Source organism: Amphibalanus amphitrite, unplaced genomic scaffold (assembly GCF_019059575.1).
Source record: "Amphibalanus amphitrite isolate SeventyFive unplaced genomic scaffold, NRLGWU_Aamphi_draft 000489F_arrow, whole genome shotgun sequence".
NCBI lineage: Eukaryota > Metazoa > Arthropoda > Thecostraca > Balanomorpha > Balanidae > Amphibalanus > Amphibalanus amphitrite.
This window is the reverse complement of record NW_024881983.1, coordinates 112801-130686: the sequence shown is the minus strand read 5'-3', so window position 1 is coordinate 130686 and position 17886 is coordinate 112801.

The window sequence follows — 17886 nt, the reverse complement described above, 5'->3', positions numbered from 1 at the left end:
CTTTTTTGCAACTTTGTCACCGTGCCAGAGCTACAGTAGATGTCGGAGGCCTTTGAAAGTCGCAGGATGTTATTAGGACATTAGTAGCTACATTTTGTATGTCTCGGAATTTTGATATCGGTGACCTAAGGTCAGGCCAATTTCGCGACCTCCCCATTATAAGTCAATGGGGGAAAAATCAACTCCCTGTTTTTACCATTAAAACGGGTCGGAATGGCCCCATATACCATACGTGACTTTATATAGGGGAGAGTGGGGCAAAGCGGCCACCCGGGGCAAAGCGGCCATCCATCGTTTTAGCCCTCCACAGCTGGCGTCAGTTCCAATTTATGATTTCCAATTATACTTCTCTTTGCGGTCGTCCGAATGAGCCAGACCGGGGTTTCAGGCCCATCGCCATTGTTCTGTGAAACACGGAAAAGCATTTCTTGCCAGGTTACCAATTATGTTTACAATTTTTAAATGTTATTTTATTCCATAACCGTTTGGAATTTTTATAAGCGTTTTTGTCCATGCATTGCGTGGTTATCGTACATGCCTTCTACCAATTTTAATGCTTTTTACCCCACTAATAGCTGAGCTGGAATATTTTTGTCTCGGACGGTATGCGCGGGGCAAAGCGGCCGGGGCAAAGTGGCCAGCCCCCAATTGGCCATAAGTTGTTTCCATCTGGATAAAAACATTATTTATATTCAAATGTGTTGTCATGCATTCATCTTGGCCACTTTTCGGTTACATGAGTTACCAAATTATGCAATTAAATGTTTTTCCAAGAAAATTCTTTCTTTGTTTGGCAATAGGTGGGAAGATAACAAAGTAAACATCCATCTTCCCTTAAACCTTGTCACCATCAAATACCCTAGTCGTGCATGAGGCAACTATTCTGTTTCTCATATCGGGACTTGAGAAGTCGCCAGTGGCCGCTTTGCCTCAGGGATGGGGCAAAGTGGCCAATATGCTATAGGTTTAAAGTTTTGTCAATATCTCCCATATGTGAACGCCTTTGGAAATGAAACGCAGTTGGAATAAAAGACAATTTAATAGGGATCACATTGTTATAGAAAGAATCTTTCCAAGTTTAAAAATCAAGCGTCGGCATCGTTAGAAACGTTAGGGTGGCCGCTTTGCCCCACTCTCCCCTACGATCAATCTTCACTACCTTGAGCTTGTTTTGCTGTTGGGCAGCTGTAAGGTCATGTGACGTCATCAAAGGTCATCAAAGGTTTTTTGCCAATAACTCCGTACAGGAACAAGATACAGCCGCGCGGATGGTCTCATTGTGTTCAGCTCGTCAAGACGCATCGAATGATATACATGATGACCTCGAGGTCACGTGACCTGAGGTCAACCTTTGACCTTGACCTTTCGAGGTCAACATATATATCATTCGATGCGGATTGACGAGAGGATCACGATGATGCCCTTTGATTGTTTCTATCTTGGCTAGTTCGAAAGTTATTCGAGAAAAACACTCTCCATATCTAGCGCTGCCATTTTGACTTTTTTGACCCCTGTGACGTCATCTTTGACCTGACCTGAAAATGACCTTAGTAAAATTTGTAGACCTTGTCCGTGCGTATTCGATGCCGTTTACCGCTTGCCGCTATGTTGCTTCGTTTTCGAGATCTCAGGGGGGGGCGGTCATCCGCCCCCCCCCCCGTCGGTGCGAAGTTGGCGCAGACCCCCGTCGGTGCGCGGGTTAAAAGACCACGTTAAGCCCCGGTCCCACTAGGCGATGCGACCACTTACGACCGCCCACGATCGGTGGTCGGCAAAAGGTTGTCGCAATTCTTCAAGAGCTCGTAAGATTGGATGTTGATATGAACGACTTGTCTTCAGACGTCGCGAGGTCATTTTGGTCGCCAAGAGGTTTTTGATGATGCACTAAAAACCTCCTGGCGACCGATTTGGTCGCAAAGAGTTCGCGAGAAACCGCAACAAGTATTTCATTGTTCGCTAGTAGGAGGGCGAGTATCGCACGACAGGTTTCGGTGGTCGCGGGCCTAGTCGGGAGCGGTCGGCGGTCGTATGCAAGTCGCCGATAATCGCACGACGTTCTTCCCAACATCAGCAACCAGTTGCGAGACCACCAAGGTTCGATCGCCGAGCAATCGCACGATGGTGGCCGATTGCACGGCACTAGTCGGAAATTAGTCGACGACAGTGGTACGGACATCTCAGATCTCATACCGACCCTTATCACACGGCCGCGAACATATGTAGTGCTCTCACTTTGAGATCAGCCGTAGACGATGAAGGGGATGCGTAAAAAAATCGTCCATTTTCAGTAGATTTTCAAATAAAAACAGCGCAATAAGAAATAAGAAATGATGCACCGCCTACTATATAGTGCCTCTCACGAGTCGGAGGTGGGATCCGACCCAAAAATACCGACCATTCCAGGCGGCCCAGCTCCAGAACATGAGGGACACGACACGTAAGGTGACCGAGAAAAAGAAAATTGCTGAACAGTTGACTCTGGAAAAGAACGAGATCTTAACCATCGCCCGCGCCGGACATATTGGTTTTCTTCTACGCGCCGGCGAAGGGGGGGGGGCGGGTACGACCCCCCTCCCCGTTTCGCCTCTGATGGAGCTAGCGCGTCTCAGGAAAAACAAGCGTGTGCGCCGTTACGAGATACAGTTATTGACACCCGATTATAAGGTCTTAGGTCAACCGGTGACATCTTACGTCAGGTCAAGTGCCAAAGTTATGGGTTCAGTTTTTGATGAATAACTTGGCTAAAAGAGACCGCCCACCGTTCCATGCTTCTATCCTCAGGATACGGAAATCCTTCTCCACGCCGCAACCCCCTCCGGGCTGGACAGGCAACTTTTATATCTCATGCGGGCTGCTCCCTTGGAGCGGCACCGCTGCTCCCGAGGGAGCGCACCCCGTAGCCGGGTGCAGTGAGTGCCTTGGGGCTGGGTGGCCTGTCCTCTGGACGGGCTCAGCCCCGGCGACTCACTAAGGTGCCTGCCCAGACCAATGTCTCCCCCTACATCCTATCATCCTCCCGGCTCTGAAATGGTCTCATTGGACCGAAAGGGCCTAACCCAACAAAACAAAACAAAACAATCAAGAGGCCGCAAAGCCGCGATTTTAACATCACCGTGTTCGCCTTGTTGAGACTTGTCGAATGATATACTTTTTGTTGGGGTTGAACTCAGGTCACGGTCAGGCCAGGGCTTACAGGTCACGAAGTTTGTCGAATGAGGTCATGTCGCATATCTTTTAATTTGGTAGGTCTTTTAAGTCCATTGGTGGTTCTCCCGACTCGCTAGTTCAATTGGATCGGGAGTTATTGACGAAAAACTAATATGGCCCTAGTGACGTCATTAACAATGCAAAAGTGACGCATCAAACTTGCAAAGAGTGCATGAAATCACGATTTGATATGCTTGGGGTTGGGATAGCTTAAGATCTTTCCCAGTGTCAAAATAGCAGTTTTTATTTTCCCCCATTGACTTGAAATGGTGAGGTCACGTAACCGACCTTTCGTCATGTGACCTTTAGGAAAAATTTGAGATGTACAAGTTGTGAGACCTAGGCTCTACTACGTCCTGTAAGGAGCTTTCCTTGTGAAAGCTCCTCTGGCACTGAGAGCGTTGCGAAGTTGCGACCTCTGAAGATCGTGCAGAGGTTCACTTCTGACGCCATAGGTCAATGACCTGACCTGACCCGAAAATGCGGCTGGTGTCAAAATACCTATAACCTGCCGATTTTCAAAATTCGAATGGCATTCGATTCCCTCAACGTGATCTACATTTTGAAGAATGGAAGTCCAAAAAACGCAAAAAGGTAGGAGGGGGATAGAAACTACACATTTCAGATGCTTTTTCAACTCCTCACCATGGCCATGTTTTTCAACCAATTTTGACGCAACTGCTGCCGATCGATGCAGGATGAATCAGAATTTGACATGTATTGCAAAAATATGCATTTCGAAAATTAATAGCCGGATTCCTACAGGTTATGAAATTTGGAGGCACATTAAATACATAATCAATCGGATGTTTTGTTGGTGCTGTCACCAAAACGGGCTGGCAAATTAATAATCTCATTATGATACAAAACGTGTGATAAAATGCCTAAATTAGATTGAATATTCATAGGCGGCATCAGGGCACCGAAGGTGGGAGGTGACATTGACCTTCTCTCCTTTTCCCTGGAACCACATACGATCCGTTTCTTGTTCGCTTCTAAAGCTGTTATACCTACAAATAATGTTGATATACCTACATAATGAATAATTACAGTTATAATGCATCAGCATCGTGATCGTTAATTAAATGACTCGCTTCACGAATAGGACCTCCCGATTCCCCATGCTCTGGAACCTCCCCTGATAAAGATATCAACTTAAAATTTTCAGGAAAAGTGCCCAGCTTAGTTTTAAGAAAAGTAAGAAAATTTCGGCATCCTGGCTCCAGTCGTTTTGAAGATATTTCCGAAAAGCCTCGGGGATGGATGCAAACAGCCCCCCCCCCATTGCCACTAATATGGTTAGCGGAACATCCGCTCTTTACCAATCGTGCGGCAATCGGCGATAGGTCTTGAACAGATCTTCAGTCGTCAGCGGCCAGTCGTTACCTATCGCATGACGTACTCACGGCTGTCACCGAGTTTCGCACGTCATTCGTGCGACTCATGTCCCAATTTTTTCTTGGTTCGGCAAACTTCGTACGATGGTCTGCCACCGCTTGTGCGATTAGTCGTACGATGATTGCCGACCCTTTATATATGTGACCGTAATTGCGATGGATCTGCAGCATTCGGTGATGGTCGGCGGTGGTCGGCAATGATTTGGGTCGTAGGCGGTCGTAAGTGGTCGCAACGCCTAGTGGGACCAGGGCTTAGGAAGAACTTTAATACATGACCTACGCAATATAAGTATAATTGTACACCGTACATCATGCATAGTGCGGTACATACATACTTGATTAGTGAAACACATGGGCGTGTTTTCATAACGTTTCAGCAGCCATTGCTGATCGGAACACTTTACAGTAGTTTTCCGATTTCATTAATAGATATTCACATATGTACCATGGGCTGCATGAGAGCTGAGAGTTTATTTTATCAAAGCACGTCATCTCTCTGAGGAGGAGCACGTTCAACTCATTTTTCAAATAAGGGGCGAATACGTACATTTTACCACTGTGCTTCTTATTGGAGAGGTCAACGGGTACTTACATGACTGAGTTCCTGCAATCGTCGCAGTCAAGGCCATGCAGCTGCGATGTTTGTTTCTAGCACGTTGCAATGTGACAATTCTCAGATGTACCAAGTGCCCACGGCTGGGGACCGTGAGGGAGGGGGCTTATAAAATGTGTTTCGTACGGAGACTGACTGTCAAAGACACAATTAATCATTTAGTTTAATTCGTGAGATGCATTAAAAGTTGACCATTGCAAACGGTGCGAATTTGGGAGTGGATGTTTATTTTCAATTGATCAGGCGTGAAACATTTATGGGTGAAACGATAATTGGTGATTGAGGAAAAACGCTAGGCCAGGATTGCCCAGGCCAGACCCATATCAGCGAAGATGGATTGGACATGCAAAATTTCTGTTTTTTCCCCCTGCTACGCAACACATGAATTAATCTCAACTCCAAAAGAATCACTCTCAGAATGCGTGTAATAAGAGTGATCACAAAGCCACAATCTTAACCCGCGCACCGACGGGGGTCTGCGCCAACTTAGAACCGACGGGGACAGCCAGTCAGGGGCTGACAGCCCCCCTGAGATCTCGAGAACGAAGCAAGATAGAGACGAGCGGTAAAAGGCATGGGGTGCGTACGGACCAGGTCTACAATTTTTACTCAGGTTACTTTCAGGTCAGGTCACGGGTGACGTCACAGGGATAAAAAGTTAAAATGGCGGCGCTAGATATGACGAAACATTTTCTCGAATAACTTTGGAAGTATCCAAGTTAGGAACAAACTGATGACACCATCGTGATCATCTCGTCAATCTGTATCGAATCATATATGTGTTGACCTCGAAAGGTCAAGGTCAAAGGTTGACCTCAGGTCACGTGATGTCAAGGTCAACATGTCTATCATTCGATGTGCCTTGACGAGCTGAACACGATGAGGCCCTCCTCGCGGCTGCCTACCGTGAGGAGTTATTTGCCAAAAATCTTTGGTGACCATTGATAACGTCACATGACCTTACAGTTGCCCAAGAGCAAAAAATGCCTCAAGGTAGTCAAGGTTGATCGTTTTATAAGGTCATTCGTGGTAGATTGGGCCATTCCGACGCGTTTTAGTAGAAAAAACAGGGAGTTGGTTTTTACCCATTGGCTTTATAATGGGGAGGTCAAGAAATTGTCCTGACCTTATGGTCATTGATAAAACAATTCCGAGATGAACAAATTGTAGCTACTAATGACTTCGCTACATCCTGCGACTTTCAAAGGCCTCCGTCATCTGTTGTAGCTCTGACGCGGTGACGAAGTTGAAAAAGTGATTTGAGGCTGGGTCGTTCGAAGTGACCTGGTGACGTGACCTTGAAAGATAGGAGGTTCAAACTTGCACACCATGTGTACAATTGACGAGCAAAAAAAAAACATGTCAATTATTTGAATTGGACAAATTAATTCGTATATGATGTAAGATAAAAACACCAAAACCACCCAACGTTTCGTGTTATTCACTTTTTCAAGGGTGATATGATATCACCCTTTCAAGGGTGATATATTCATATCACCCTTGAAAAAGTGAATTACACGAAACGTTGGGTGGTTTTGGTGTTTTTATCTTACATCATATACGAATTAAAATCATGTCAAATTTCGCGACGCTATGCGCCACGGTTTTTGCGCTATTCGCGTGAAACCTCAGGGTGGGGGCGGTCAACCCCCCCCCCGTCGGTGCGCCTGTCATTGAAGAGCGGGTACATGATTTTGAACATTAACAGCGCCAATAATGTATAATGTCATAGCTAAATGACATCGGATTATAATCCGCAGTCAGTTAGCTATGAACTTGAACGCTCGAGAATTATTTTCAACGCCACGAAATACCGCTGATGACGTCATCCCACGCTATAGTGGATTGCAACGAATATATATTCATCCAAATGATTATCAAGTGCTCAAATATAATCTCAATTAATAGTGTGTCAATTAACAGCAGAATCTGGTTGGTTTAAATAAAACGCGAGCATAAGCTGACGTCCAAAGACCTTATCAGGTGGACGAGAAACAGCACAACCCTTGAAACTGCACAGTGTCCATAGACCATTGAGTGCAGAAATGTCCTACTTTCGTAATAAATATGTGAACTACATATATATAGAAATTCACTGAAGATGGACTGGAGCGTACGGTTGATAATTTATGACGTCAGAAAACTAGGCGATAGTTGAGTTACCATCTCGGTAAATACATTATTGAAAAATTCCTTTTTGTTGTAATGGTAATCAAAAGACTTTAGACTCATATCAGCTGGCGCATGGTTTACTAAACTATCTCTGTACCGGCCAGCGAAGCAGACCCAAGGCGATAGACTGGAAACGACGAGGCTACTGGAGTCGACGGACAAAACCTGGTGATCCCGTGAAGTTTTCAGTGCACTCATTGGATGAAATTGCACCGTGCAATCGCTTTTTACGCCGGTTTATTCTGGCGTTTTATTCAATTTCGCTTGCACGACCTGAAGCAGACGTCTTCTATCGCATCTTTTGCCCATTTGAAAACAAAAACACTGAGATAAATTTGCAAACGGTAGCCACACACCAAAGCATACTACACATCACGCTAGTCCATTACATAAGCGCACGCCTACCACAACTTCCACCGAATTTACATCAGGAATCTTCATTTCATGCGACTCATGTGCAAGCGACACTTTCTCTCCATAGCTACTGATTGGTACAGTAAACATAAGCTGGCGGGGCGAGCAGGGGTGCCTTGCAGCAGTGGCTCCCCCGCCCCGGCCGCCGCACAACCCGCTGAGCCAGCCAGCTTATATAACCGTCCCCGTCGGCGTGTCCCCAGGCTAGGCTTCAACTCCGTTTTGGGGCGAAGGGCCGTCTGGATGGGGCAGTCTCATGCTACTCAGCCATTGTAGCGGAACTGAGATGGAAATTCAGACACTTTTATATGCCCCGTGACATAATTTCAGGTAGCATGACGTCAGTCAGTATGACCCATAAAACATCTCCATGTTCATTACGAGCTAATGTATGAAATTGTTTCTTCCACGAACAGAACGGATCATAAATGATACAATAATGATGATTGCATATGTAGCACTTAGTAGAGTTGATGGCATTGTACGATTATGTTAAATTAGTTATAATAATTTGCTAGTCTATATATTTTCCAAGATCATAAACCAAGCTACTGAAAACTGAAGTGCAATATCTACACCCTTGAACCCCTTCCTATTAACACTGCTGTCTAAGTTCTGCGTCGCTTAGTGAAATTCCTGTCTGGATGAGAACGGTGGCCGCTTATACGCGACAATTAGAGCGGTTCCCTTGTGAGTTTCGCGACGGCATCGATTGCTGGGGCTTAATACTGACCGAAAGGTAAATACGAATGATTGCGTATAGGGTTTCTTTAGACTCTCGCCAACATTTCCCGTTAAGTTGGATGTGTTTGAGTAAGGAAAATGCGTTTTGGGATCTCATCCGCTGTCATGTTGCCCAATGCCCAAGTAGCAATGAAAACTGTTTTTTAATTTTTGTCCTGGAACTACGTTTTTATGAAACTTTCTCTCTCTCCGCTCTCTCCCCTCTCTCTCTCTCTCTCTCTCTCTCTCTCTCTCTCTCTCTCTCTCTCTCTCTCTCTCTCTCTCTCTCTTCTAACATTGTTTCCAGACAGTGCGAGCTTGCGTGCATGTGTCATTTGCATGCACAACGGTGCGCATATTAGTAGCCTTATGTATGAATGCATACATGCAGATGCATGTGAAACGCATACGTTCGCCAACACTGTAAAACGCTACCCCGTGTTGAAGGCCTTCACCGCTGTTGTCGTGACCACGGCGCCGAAACGATGGGGTCTGTTGCTACGACCCTGTGTTTGAGAGAGAAAGCAGCCCTGTGCGTGTTGGTAAGTGCATGCATTGGCGTGTCCGATGCGTTACCGGCTGGGATCTTTGTTTTCTCCGCCGCTGTTGGGCAACTTCCCGCTCTGGTGGCGGTGTTGACGCGTCCTTGTGACGGCCGTCGCGGTCACTGGTGTTCTGGGTCGACCTGCCGGTCTATTGTCGGTCATAGCAAGCCGTAAATGACCATTATTTGCAGATGACTGGGCTCAGCTTTTCGGGTTGGATGTTACTGCTTGGCGTATACCTACGGTCAAACGGCAAACGCAGCAATGATGCTTTGCTCTCTAAGACACGCTGCTGGGTCTAGCGATGCGAGGGCACCCTGATCTACAACAGCAAGAATGCAGACTCTCAAGTCATACGAATTCAGCACGAGCATCTACAGACAATCCATCTGAAGTTCTTTGTAAGCTGTATATGAAATTTCAGTTACATCCTGAACTGTTGTTGTGGTATTGAAATTTGAAGGAAGGAATTATGTTACAGCAAATTTCATGCAGATAAAGCATTAGTCAAATGACAGCCTTTACAAACATCTGGACAGCAATGAATGCCTAAAACTGGCTTTCAAAAGTGCAGCTGATAATGAAAATAAAATGTTGGGACATAACCTGTCTGTCCGCATGTCTGTTTGCACATTCAATGCTTCTTTGTAGCCGAAACATCAAACTGCGGTATCGATCCATAAAGACAGAAACGAACCAAACACACAGATGGTGGTGATTTTCCGAATGACAGCTGTTTTGCAGCGTTTTGTGAAATTTTCAGGTTTCACTGGGAGACCATTACGTTCTCAGAAGCAGGCGTTCACTATAATAATACGAAATTACCGAGCTCACAAAGTTCAGAAGTGATTTAAAAGTTCTAAAAAGTGATAATAAAAACATCACAGATTTTTATCCATTCATTCTTGAGAAATTGAGTGTAAGTCTCTCTACCAAATATCCATCAACTCATATGTCTCATCTAGATCCAGATCCATGTGATAAGGATCGTAAATCCATTTTCTTCGATCGAAATGCCTATGTGGCACTGCTCGTCATCTCCACGCCCCCGAAACCAGCCGCCCGATCCCTGCCAATGTCGTCATCGCCTGACCAGCTCCCATCACGGTGAATTGTGTGCACCGTTCCCCCCGGCGGCCATTGTGGTCCTTTGCACCGGGGCGAATGGGTTTATAGCTGATGAGCACGTCCTCTGGCCGACCTCGAGACGACCCGATCCCCGGGAGCGGTCGTGAATGACGGTGACGTCAGAATGAACAGAATGCCGAGATTCGCCGAAACGGCGCAGCAACCAATCAGTGCTGTGGTAGCCCTCGGCTAAAATTAGCTCGAAAGCCTGCCATTTGCTTCTGTGGTAATAAGGTTCTCAAGGCTGCTTGGATTCATTTGGATGCTTTTGTTTGGGCTTTGGTGTTCTGAAAAAATACTTTGACACACTGATTTTCCATTCCGTTTTGCTTTAACCCGCGCCCCGCTGGGGGGGGGGGGGGCAGAATCTGCCCCCTCCCGTTTTTCGCCAATAACTTCTAAACGCGTTACGTCAGCGACGACAAACTTTCAGTACCTTATCTTACATCAATTTGACACGTTCTCTGAAAATTTGAGCGAAATCCGTCGCAAATTTTTTGAGAAATTGATGTTTTAGTGACGTCATGTTCGCCATTTTCGCCTCAAAAAACGGCAAAATTTCAAACGCCGCTAACATCTTCATTTTTAAAGGAATCAAGACGTAACAAAAAAGGTTATACGTGATTCTACTTTGTCTACCAAATGGCTATCTCGGTTTTTTGAAAATTTTGGATTTTGGCCCAATTTTTTTTTCAAAAAACTGATTTTTTTTGGAAAAATAATTATAAAATGCAAAATTTTGAGTGTATCGAAAAAAACGGAATATATGTCAGAGAAGTGGTCTATGTGCACCTACATACCAATTTTTAGAGGAATCTGTTCAAAAATGTAGGAGTTATTCAAAATTTTATGACGTCACGACAAACAAAAATTTTGAAAAATGATTTTTTTGGAAGTTCTAGACCTCGTACGGAAACAAAAATAGCACCATTCGATTCGCCGTGAAAAACTGCATCAGATAAACACCTTTTTAGCCCTTAACAACCGACTTCAAAATTTGACCTCACTTGACCTGACCTTGACCTGACCTCGACCTGAAATTCATCCAGAGGTGGTCCATATCACTTATTGAGTGTGCCTATTGAATTCTATGAGTAAAATGACCCATAAAACATGTGTCGCACATGCCCTTTTCTATATTTTGCTTTTGGTGACCTGACCTGACCTGACCTGACCTTGACCTTGGCCTTTGAATGACATTGTATGCAACGAATATTGTCTTGGTAGTCTAAGAACACGTTTTGGGCAATCAGTCTCAGTCCATTCTTCGGCAACTACGGTGCAAGGCCGATACTGTAGAAACTTGCATTTTGTACCCTTGACCTGACCTTGACCTGACCTGTGACCTACTTAAGCAAAAAAAATTGGGCTCTTAAGATCCGCCTTGTTAAGAGCTTTCGATTGCCGTTTTCCCCGTCTTTCTACGACCATCGGTTCGGAAGTTAGACAGGGGGGGGGGGGGCAGAATCTGCCCCCTCCCCCCCCCAGCAGTGCGCGTATGGCTGAATAGCCCAGCGGGGCGCGGGTTAAGCCTGTATGATTTTTTATCAGGAAATTCAACAATGTTTGTGTTGCGCATACCATTTTGAAATAAGAAAGCTAATTATTCATAGTCCATACACAATGCGCATAGGTATTCCAAAATGACGGCTCAAAGCTTACAAGTGAGAAAACTGTATGCTTTGGAGTTCACTGAACAACAGGGAATGTGCTTCCATTCACTAGGTCACGTGTCCTCCGTGCACCAAGGGGTCACGTGCACCCGGCAGACATCGGCTGTCGGTCACGTGACGCTGACTGACAGTCACGTGATGCGCCATATGTGACGTCACTAGACCTTTTGGCGGGGTCACGGGTTCTTGGAAGCCCCACAGCTTACAGGGGAACTGAACCGTGCTTCTGTATCGTGCAGGGCTGCGGTGGGGCGACTGCGGATCGACCTATGGGCGGTGTCAACAATAGGCAGACGGCGAGATGTTCTAAACAGTGTCTCATTGGCTGTAAGGGTCCGTGGGAGATTGCATTCCTAAAAGCCAGTGTTAGTTTCTTGTCCTTCCAGAAACTATAAAATTTATGGTTGGCAGTCCGGCTGGGCGCGCTGCATGGCAACATTCTGCACACCTAAGGCCCAATAAAGACTACTCACCTAAGCACACTTAGTCCCTTACTTTACCTACTGTGTTGTGAAGCAGATTGACGGTGCGGCACGAACAATCAAAGAGATGCCTCTCAGCAGCTGACTGCTTCTATGCGTGAGGGCTCGTATAGCGCCATCAATGACAAGTAATCTTTCAATAATATTATATTTCATATCTGTGTTGATTGAAATGCTCAGCTAACAATTACGTCTCTTTTGCGCCAAGCAGTTTGGGATTTATCTGTTGTTAGTGCTAACATCGCTAACATCCCCTCCCTCCTACCCAAGTTCCAGGTGGTGAAACATCTCAGTACTTGCAGGTTTATAGAGACCATATAACGAGTTATGAGACTGAATATGCTAGTGGTTTGTCACAGATGATAATCTCTTGGCAGCTAGTAGTTTCGGCCCGCTACAGTAATAAGGTCGGTGGTGGCTTTGATCGGCAATAACAGGCGCGTAACCACCACTGGGGACACTGGGGACCGGTCCCCAGTAACTTTTTGGTTACTGGGGACCGTCCCCAGTAAAACCGAAGACCTCCTTAATTTGCTGCCAACTATTGTCTCTAAATCGACGTGAAGAGTAATATGTAGGTAGTAAAAAAGACAAAACTATGGATATTTTGTTTAGCCAGCGCCCGGGTGGGCCTCTCGGCCAACTTCGCCATGGTGGGGGGAGGGGGGGGGGGCTTTTTGGCCGCACCAGATTATCTCGGAAAGTAAGCAAGCTAGAAAGACGCGGTAAAAAGCAACATATAGCTCGCTACAGTGTCTTTCAGAATTACTTCTGTCAATTTTAATCGGTTCAGCGATGAGGTCACTGGAGGTCACCAAAGGTAAAATTTTCACGAACGTTTGTTGCCAATTTTGACAACTTTTCACAAATCGGCGCATAAGTCAGGAACCGATAGAGCTGCATTGCTGCGGGAAAGCGCATTCGATAGCTCTATTGAATGCCTTTCTGATTAATGTTCTCAGATTTGACCTAAGGTCAACGGTTTAGCTTCCAGGTTGGCGTTTTTGCGGAAAAGGTTTTTGGATCATAACTTTTGACTCAAAACTTGTATGACGCTGATTTTACCGGCATCGCGTTTGTCTCGTCGAGACGCGTCGAATGAATTATAAATTTACCTGAAAAGGTCAACATGAAAATTTGACCCCTGGTCAAGGTCACGGAAAAGGTCATGTTGCATGTCATTCGATTGGTGTTGTTGAGCTGAACCCATTCATGGTGTTTTAAGGGCTCTAGCATGTTTCTACCTAAAGTTATAATTAAAAACTGTTGCAGATGTTTCATGACCTGGAGATGACCTCAGGGGCATAGAAGGGGTCACAAGGGGCAATTTTCCGGTTCAGTGTTTACCTGTGTCACGGTGTTTGAATGTGTTTTCGGCCAAAAGAAGAGCATTTCAATTTTTCCCAATGACTTATAACGAAGAGGTCTCAAAATTGACCTGACATTAGGTCGCCGATGTGAAAATTTTGAGACGATTGTTCATACTGATTTCCTCATGCAAAAGTTTGAGTTTCAAACTTCTGGGATGTAAACTGTAGGAATGACAGTCACAAAGTTTTCTAGAGGCATGGCTACTTTACTTGACCTGGTGACCTCACCTTATAGGTGACCGGCGGTCGAAATTTTCACACACGATGCGAAATTGAGGTATCATAGGCTATACCTACCAAGTATCGCGACGGTGCGCGCCGCGGCTTTCCTTACACGCCCAACAAAAAAAAAAAAAACTGGCAGGTGTGGCCAAAAACGCCCCCCACCCACCCTCTGCCCCCCCCCCCACCCCACTCGGACCAAGGTTGATCCTGAAATATAATATTTGGTCTTCGCGGCCCTCCATGTGGTCCCCAGTAACTTCAAACTCGTGGTTACGCGCCTGGGCAATAACGTGCAGGGTATACACCGAGATTATGGACACCGTCTAACTTTCACGCGGCGCTGGGTGTTTTGTGCGAGATCATAACTACACCCAGTGCGCGGACTAGCGCGCCCCGGAACTCCGGTCAGGCAATCAGAGGCCCGCAGACTGGATCCAGCGACGGACAAAATCGGATCGCAATAAACCATCGACAATATAGCTACTGATTGACAGAGACCGCTCTATTGCCGTTGCCAGGGCAGCCACATACAAAGCTGAACAGAGGAGATAAGTTATTGTAAGGATATTTATTCGCTGCGACATGCCACGAATTGCTAAAAAGCAATGTATGTATAGAAGTAGGCGTGACCAACTATATGTAGATCCCACGTTGGCAGCTGGCGGATGTTTCCAGCTGTTTTTATTTGGACGCAATGATAAGGATATACAATGTAACCAGTATAACGCCTTTTGGGGCGACTAACGGAGCGAGCGAGAGGGTGGGCCTTGCACGTGCGAAATTGCGAGGGGGTACCTCCAACTGACTTGTGCACGGCACCCTACTAACCGGTCTCTAGCGATGTGCCAAATTTGGGCACAATTGGCCCAGCCGTTCTCGAGATCTGGAAGCGGCACCCTGCACGTGCGCACGTGCAAAATGGGTCCCAACTGACATGTGCACGGCACCCTACTAACCGGTCCCTAACCGTGTACCAAATTTGAGCGCAATCGGTCCAGCCGTTCTCGAGATCTGGAAACGACCCCTGCACGTGCGCACGTGCAGCAGCACCCCAACTCTGGCACATGTATATGCAGTGCCTAGTGGGTGCCTACCTACATGCCAACTTTCAGCGCAATCGGCCAAGTAGTTACCGAGATATTGCAACAATTACAAAAGTGACACCTCCTCGTTTTGCACGTGGCACGTGCATAAGGGGTCACCCACATGCATCGGGAATAGTCCAATACTTGGTAGAAGGAATGAAGCTACCCTACAAAAATTACCGCGTGTAAATCGGTCAAGTGGTTGCTGAGATATAAGCCTCGCAAAAGCGTGACCACGGCCGGCCGGCCGGCCGGCCGGCCGGCCGGCCGCTCATACTCAGAAATTTCCGTTAATCTAAGGAAAGACTACGCTCGCTTCGCTCGCTCCGTAATAATGGTTTTAGAAGCATTATTTACGGGCATCACTGAAAATCAGAGTTAATTTGAGAGTGAAAACCTCAAATGATTTTGTTTAAAATGCAAAAAAGTAATGCATCTTACAACGATGAAGTGCAATCAATTATTCAGGTGCATCGATGTAACATATAAGCTCCGCAGATGGTCGGTTTACTGCAAAACTTTGTCTCAATCATACAAAAAGCCTGCATTGAGCTTTGAAGCTCAGCATGGATCAGCTGCTGAGAGTGTTCCTGAATTTATGGCGTCGTCAGCCGTGTTTGGTTCAAACCTCAAGGTAATCGTTTTCGTCCCACGTCAACAAAATATCTGGTTGCCAAGGATAACAGATGGCTGTTGGTATTTTGATTAGGTCTTAGGAAACTGGTGTTCCACGAGAAAAAACAAATATTGCAAGGTTAACTTGTACGAGTATAATATGCGGCTCGCAAATGAGCTGTTCATTCTAGGAGAACGGGGATGTCAGCAAAGTAACAATGGAGAACTCGGACATGCACAACACAAATCGTTTTGGCGTAGAACTAAACGAAATGAAACAGCTTCGCGTGGCACGTCATTTAGCCATATGTTGTGTATATGTTGAGTATTAGAGTAAATGTTGCAGGCACTTAAGATTTAGGCATCCATATGCGACGACACCGATTTTATTGTATAAAGGTAGTATTATCGTGCCAAGCTGGATTCGCCTTTCACAGCTGTGTGCAGTGTGTACTGTACACTGTACAGTTGTACCTACCAACTGAAAGGCGCATCCTATGCCGTATTATATTTGTGAAATGGTTCAGGTTAATAATCCGTAATCCGTGTTACATAAGCCGTGTAAGATCATTAAAATCAAGATCTTTCATCTAACCTTCAAAGAACAACCTATTCCTCTTATCGCAATGTCTGGTCTCGGTCTCGACTGGCAATTTCGATTCTGGCGCGGGAGCTTGACCAAGCATCATTTTACGAGTTGGCTGACGGGCGACTTCTTGCCGTTATGTGCGTTCGGCATATAGTAACACTGCCATGTGGTAAGGAGGTATACCCACGGTCGCGCTGCCGTGTTGCGTGGTCACGCTGCCATGCGCTAGCACTCCTGTGCGGTCCGTTCGCGTTCCCCACTGAAAACAGTTTAACCCAGGGCCGGTGAGTAAACCGGTGTTTCGCGGGTACCCCTATCCGCAACCATTTTTAACCACCCTCCCAGGAGTACAGTAAGGTCCCATTGCAGTGTAGCCGTATCTGCCTCAGCGGTTATATCCGCTCAGAGCAGGTATGACTAAAAGGGGTTACCCTCCACGCCTACCCTTCGCCGACCAAATCACGAGGGCCAGAAAAACTCCCACGCTTGACCATATTTGAGGGAAATTATCTATATTATGACAATCTCACACCTAGAAAACATTGGTGAGAAAGTTTCACGTCGGTGGGAACGGTCAAATCGAATTCCCATAGAAAATTCGACATGACCCAGTCACCGGTAGTCATGCAGACCGCCCGAGATCAAGAAGATGTCTCGCGACTGCTTTCGTGACCTATATAAGAATCAAAATGGTTTCAATTGGTAGTTTCGGAAGAAAAGGCGTTGCCAATCGTCTCGTGATGAATATTGCAGAGGTTTTAACCCGCGCCCCAATGGGGGGGGGGCTATTTATAGCCCCCCTCCCGTTTTTCTGCAATAACTTCCAAACCGCTCGACGGATCGACGCCAAACTTTCAGTACCTTCGGCTGCATCAATTTGACACCTTTTGTCAAAATTTGAACTTCGTAGCTACCATAGATCGGCCGGAAATGACGTCAGAATGACGTCATGTTCGTCCGATTTCGACGCAAAACATTGAACCACGGCAATCGCTCCCAAGAGCTCAGTTTTTAAGCTAGATCCAATTTCTTTGCATGAAAGGACTCAGAATTGACCGCGCTATCAAACTGCTATCTCGGATTTTCAAAATTTTGAAAATGTCGAAAATTTTATATAATAATATTCAAAATTTATATTTTTATATTTTTTTCAAAAAGTTTTTGACTTTTCGAAAAAAACCGGAATATATGTGACAGAACGCATGATTTTGACGAACTCTAGCAAGTTTCAGCTAAATATCTTCAAAAATGGCCAAGTTATACGCATTATTGCAAAAAAATTCACAATTAATAATTTTTCAAATCAATTTTTCAGTACGTATTTGACATCGTACACCAATATAAATGGCACCATCGTGTTCCTGAGCTCAAACTGCATCCAATAGACACCTTTTTTGTTGAAAAATTCTAACTTCAAAATTTGACCTTTTTTTACCTGAAGGTGACCTGACCTAAGCTAAATTCGACTCAAAATGACCTCGAATAACACATACGACATCAAATTCGAACTCTGTGGCCTAAATGGACCATAAAACATGTGTCACGTGACCCACGCATGATATAATATTTTCGTGACCTGTGATGACCTGACCCTGACCTGAAAATCAAAGTACAAGTTTGGTACCCTCAAGGGATCTAGAGCATCTGT